At 40.3% G+C, this 5,941-nt stretch overlaps 1 non-coding gene across 1 annotated transcript; it reads left to right on the forward strand.

Moving 5' to 3' along the window:
- Positions 1–4,679: 4,679 nt before the first annotated feature.
- On the forward strand, positions 4,680–4,786 carry LOC122044747. The gene has a single exon (XR_006129759.1). It is a non-coding gene; the product is annotated as a small nucleolar RNA R71 (small nucleolar RNA).
- Positions 4,787–5,941: the final 1,155 nt, after the last annotated feature.

Raw genomic sequence — 5,941 nt, forward strand, 5'->3', positions numbered from 1 at the left:
CTCTATCAAGAATATCGATGTCTCTCCCGTCATATAGGAGGGATAGATCCCATCTACATCACTCACATCCCTCCGCATAATTTGTTACATACCCAGTAATTGCCTTTATATTCCACCCAATTACGGGTGACGTTTGACGAAGCCAAAGTATGCAACTCCTTATGTAGGGAATCATGGTGACTTCAGGTCCAAGGACTAATAGCCACATGAGAAAGTATATGACACTCATATAACGATCCATGATACTTTCTCATGACGTGTCATTCAGTATACATTCTCCAATGCATACCCATGTGTCAACTTGATATCTCCATATCCATGACTTGTGAGATCAAGTCATCGAGTTGATCTACATGCTAGTCTCGTCGCATTAACATTGTCCTTGAATGCTAACACTTGACTAGGAATGATTAAGAGTAGTGTTCTCTATATCATCTCACTATCGATTCAACTAACCGATTGATATAGGTAAGAACCTTATACTCAAGGACGCTATTATACTTAATTATTTGACACCAATACAAGTAAGCATAATAACCATAAGCAAATGCCTTTATATATATATAAGAATATGATACAACGAGTCTATACAACAATCATCAAATGATTGGCTCTAGGGCTCTAACTAACATTCACTTCTTTTAGGGTTGTTACCTCCTTTAGAAGTGATTTGATCTGAATATTAGATTTAGCTAATTTATACATCAGATAATTAATTAAATTATATAACCTAGAAGTACTTACAGAGGGATTAGGCCCTTCAGAAATGGATACGGATCCGTCGCTTCTCTCGGACTCAGCTTCTGATTCGTCCTCGCTTCCGGATTCGTTGACTCGGTCCTGGGCTGTCATTGTAAGAAAACTTGTCTGTTCGAGTTCTTCATCGTTGGACTCTTTTGAAGAAGACTCGTCCCAAGTTGACTTCAGAGCTTTCTTCTTTCTCTACTTCTTTGCATCCTTCTGATTCGGACAATTTGCTTTGATATGTCCCTTTTGGTTGCAGCCGTGGCAGGTTACTTCGAATTTCATCTTTGAGCTTGGTTGGGCCTCTTTGGACTGGATCACCTTCTTGATATCTTTCTTGTTGAAGCCCTTCTTCTTTTGGTAGAGTCTTCTCACTAAGTTGACGAGTTCAGCTGTGAGTTCATCGTCGTCATCTTCTGAATCTGGTTCTTCTTTTGACTCCGGTTTGGTTTTGTATCTTGCTTTAGGTTTACTTGTACCTGCAATCAAAGTTATACCCTTCTCGGTCGATTGAGCGGTAACTTGTTCATGCAATTCAAATTCAGCAAATAGTTCATCTAGTTTAATTATAGATAAATCCTTAGATACCTTGTAAGCATCTACCATGGATGCCCACAAGGTATTCCTCGGAGAGGCATTCAAGGCGTACCTTAGGATGTCACGATTCTCCACTTTCTGTCCTATTGCATAGAGTCCATTGAGCAAATCTTGTATTTGGGCATGGGGCTGGCTAGACATCTCACCTTCCTACATTTTAACATTATACAATTTATTAAGTAGTAAGTCACGCTTACTTACCTTTGTATCGGGCGTGCCCTCGTGCAACTCGATCAGCTTTTGCCACAGTTCTTTGATGCTCAAGAATGGGCTGACGTGGTTCAGCTCCTCCTTGGTTAGGCCCCACTGAAGTGTACAGGTTGCTTTGGCATTTGCTTCTACTTTCTTAATTATGCTTGCATCCCAATTCACGCACGATACTGGTTCTCCAGAGCCGTCGAGTAGAAGTTCAAGACCGATTTTAATGATCATCCAGATCTCGAAATTAGTTTGAAGGTACGACTCCATCCGGCCCTTCTAGTACTCTAAGTCATCTCCGGTGAAGAGCGGTGGGCGGGCAGTGCTATAGCCTTTATGGAGTGCCATAAAATCTTGCGCACAAAGAAAAACAAAAAGAACTTGTCCCAGGACTTGATCCTGGATTAGTAGTGTGGGAAACAAGAAAACTAATACGCGATCTCGAGTGGTGTTGCACCAACTTTGAGAAAAAAATCGATTATGAAAAAAACTAGATCGGAAGACGGCAAGAATACTGATTCCGATCGACTCCGAAAAACTAAAAATCACCACAAAAACAAATATGCTTGACTGGTGGTTGGACCAAATCGAAGCGACCCTGCCTAATACCAATTGTTGGATCGAGATGCGCTAGAGGGGGGGGTGAATAGCGCTCTTGGCTTTCACTTTTTGTATTTGAAATGATCGAGGAAAATACAGTGGAAATTAAAATAAAACACAGAAGGACGCCAAGATTTACTTGGTTCGGAGCCTAGGGTGACTCCTACTCTAAGGCCCATGCTCGTTGAGCGTTTACTTTAGGCAACAACTATAATAGCGCAAATGTTTACAAGAAATGATTACAAAATAATATTGAAAGCTATACTGACAACAAAGATTTGATGTTTTGTAGCTTCGGGTCATCGGGATCTTGTTGTAGCTTAGCAGGAACATCTCGTTAGTAGTACACTGAAGAAAGAATGCTTTGGGATCAATTGATTAGGCTGTTGGCCGAGACTTCCTTATAAAGGCTGTTGAAGGTACCTCCAAGCCCCTTGAGGGCACCTCCATCACCGCCAAATCCGCAGCGCAGATAAGCTCTGAAGTGGTCTTCGCCTATCCACTTGAGGGAGCCTCTAATCCCCTAGAGGGCACCTTTAATGTCGTCCGAGGCACCTCAATCCATGAGGGCGCCTCCAAGCTCCATAGAGGACACCTTGACACTATTCATCTGAGACAACACTTGTTCTTTCATCCCTATAAGATACGTTAGTCCACAAAACAATAACATATCCTGTAAAATAAAGTTATAACATAAAAATACCATAAATATAAGTGTTTGACAGTCAATGGACTGCCCAGTTCTAACTTCAGATTTCCGACCGGAAATCCTAGGTCGAACCGACGCCTACTGTTCCCTCAGTGGGGAATGCGTCCTCACCTACTCTACACAGGAGAGCATACTTGATGCCAGATCGGTCCTCCAGACCGACTGGACTTTCTGCCTAGGGTTACCACCCCCTAGGGTTTTCTGCCACCTAGGGTTACCTCCTCCTAGGACCTAACATTACCACCCCTTAGGATTTTCTGCCACCTAAGGTTACCATCCCCTAGGACCTAAAGTTACCACCCCTTAGGATTTTCCACCACCTAAGGTTACCTCCCCCTAGGACCTAAGGTTGCCGCCCCTTAGGGTTTTCCACCTGCCTAACCGCAGTTAGGACTTTCCTACAAACTCATTCACACATATCAGATAACAATTAACCTTAACTTTGAATCCTTTGTCATTATCAAAACTTGGGTTCGATCGTTGGATGCTTCCCGCACCAACACCTGAGAACTAGCTTATTATAGATTGAATATGGAATGAGGCTAACACTTACCTCCAAATCAAAAAAAGCCTTATCTATGAATTCAAACCCTATTATGCAAGGTACAAAAAAACTTCTTAGATCCTGGAGCTTTGGAGGAGTGATTGTCGTGAGCAGAGTACTGCTCTTTTTTGTCAATGCTACGGTCTCAAATTCACCTTTCTGCCTTCTGTTTGACATGATTCCCTTCAAAAACTTTACAAATTTTGGTATCTGGTGAAGGGCGTCTATAAGAGGGACCTCAATGCAAATCTCCTTAATTTTTTTTTAGAAATCTGTAGAATTCTTCATCTTTTTGAGACATTACTAATCTTTAAGGAAAATGAATTGTTTAACTTTGTGGTGGAAATGGAAAAGTCTCTTCAACCTTCCTAGTAATCTCCTCCTTGTCCTTGTTCTGGACCAAATTTGGTGTAGGAGGAGAGGGTCCTTCTTAAAGATCAATCCCTTTCGGTGTAGTTACTTGGGGGTCTCCCAAGATCCGTCCGATCCTTAATTCAACACGGTTGCAATGTTCCACTGGGTTAATATCAGGTTTTCCTGGGAATGTGCCTTGTGCTCTTGAAGATGATTGGGCTATCTAAGCGATCTGGCTATCTTGCATCTTTTGGTGCTTTTCAGAGTTGATTTAATTGCTTGATCTCATTCTTCATTTCCCTTTGTTCAGTAAGAATTTCCTCAAGCATCTTCTCTATTCTTGATAATTGATAGCCTTGTGATGGTTGTTGTTGATAAGTTTGTTGCCCAGGTTGGTAACTTCGCTTTGCTCCTGTGGATGGTATCTGGTCCTGATTATTCCGATAAGAAAAATTTAGATGACTCCTCCACCCAGGGTTGTAAGTGTTGGAGTACGGATTGTTCTGTCTTTGATTATAACTAACTATTGCATCACATTGTTCAAGTTAATTTATTTGTGCAGAGATTGGCCCTTGGGGGCAATTATCTTGAGCATGATCCGTACTTCTGCAAGTCTCGCACACACACACCATTGCATTGGCAGTGTTATTTCCCATAGTCTCAAACTTTTTGGTCAGAGCATCAAACTTTACCGACATGAGTGTGATTGCATCTACATCAAATTTTCTTAAAGCCTTGATTTGATTCCCAGAAAAGGAGCCTCCAGATCTTTCAGATGCCCACTGATGATGGTTCAAGGGTACATTTTCAATGATGTCTTCGGCTTCATCTAAGCTCTTGTTCATTAATGCCCCTCCCGCTGTAAAATTGAGGGGCGCCTTCGTGTGATAGTTGATGCCATTATAAAATGTATGTAGGACTAACCACTTCTCAAGCCCATGATGAGGGTACTGTCTGAGCATACTCTTGAATATGTCTAATGCTTCAAATAATGATTCTGAGTCTGTCTGTCTGAAGCTTGATATTAGATTCCTCATGTGAGTTGTATTGCTTAGTGGATAAAATTTGTCCAAAAATTATTGCTCACATTGCTCCCAGGATGCTATACTATTTGCTGGTAAGGAGTTAAGCCACTGCTTGGCTTTGTCTCTTAAAGAAAATCCAAAGAGTAGTAGTCTCACTATTTCTGGTGGAACTTCATTCACCTTCATTGTGCTACAGATCTCATAAAATGATTCCAAGTGCTGGTTCAAATCATCATTTGGTCCTCCTCCAAATTGATTCTGCTGGATCATATGGATTACTACTGGCTTTATCTCAAAGTTATTAGCTTCAATTGGTGGCCTGGTGATCCTAGACCGAAGCCCACATGCATAAGGTGTTGCGTAGTCTTTCAAAGGTTTGTCAACCATTTCCAATGCTTCTTGTTCTACTTGGAGTCTTTGCAGGATTCTTCTCCTTTGAAAAGTTCTATCGATCTCTGGGTTGAATGGCAGTAGTTTTCCTACAAGATTAGCTCTTCGCATGTAAGAACGGGGTATCAAACAATCCAAATGCAATAAGAGAACATAGTTTTTAAATTTTTCAAAGGTAAAAAGAAAATGCTGGAGATTCAAAATGCAGAAATAAAAATGTAGAAATTTAAGTAAGCAAATGCAAGATGTAACTTCAAAATAAAATTTGCAAGAATTATTTAAACTATAAAGAAAATAAAAATTTAGTCTAACTCAAATGATTATCACTAATGTTATAAGCGCAATCCCCAACAACGACGCCAAAAACTTTTTATGTTTTCGCAAGTGCACGAATATGTCATCAGTAATAAAAAATATCGAATCATAGGGACTGATTATAAGCAATAGCAATCGCTCACGTAGAATTAGCTAAACTATCAATTGTTGAAAATTTACTATCTAGAAAGAAAGAAGAAACTTAGAAGAAGGAAAAGAGAACTAGAGTATGTATTGAATATATCGGTTTGGGGAATATTCTAGGAGTTCGGTTTCATTGTAGTGTTTACTAATGTATCATGATCTACCAATTTCCTACCTTCAATTAGCATGCACTTGTAGCAAGTTAGATTTATTATCCCTAATTATTTAATAGAGATGATTCTAATGAAATCCAGAAATGGTTAACCCCTAACACTAGGGCACCTCGGTCATAGATCACAGGGAATATATGTCTAGTAAATA

This window comes from Zingiber officinale, chromosome 2A (genome assembly GCF_018446385.1).
Source record: "Zingiber officinale cultivar Zhangliang chromosome 2A, Zo_v1.1, whole genome shotgun sequence".
NCBI lineage: Eukaryota > Viridiplantae > Streptophyta > Magnoliopsida > Zingiberales > Zingiberaceae > Zingiber > Zingiber officinale.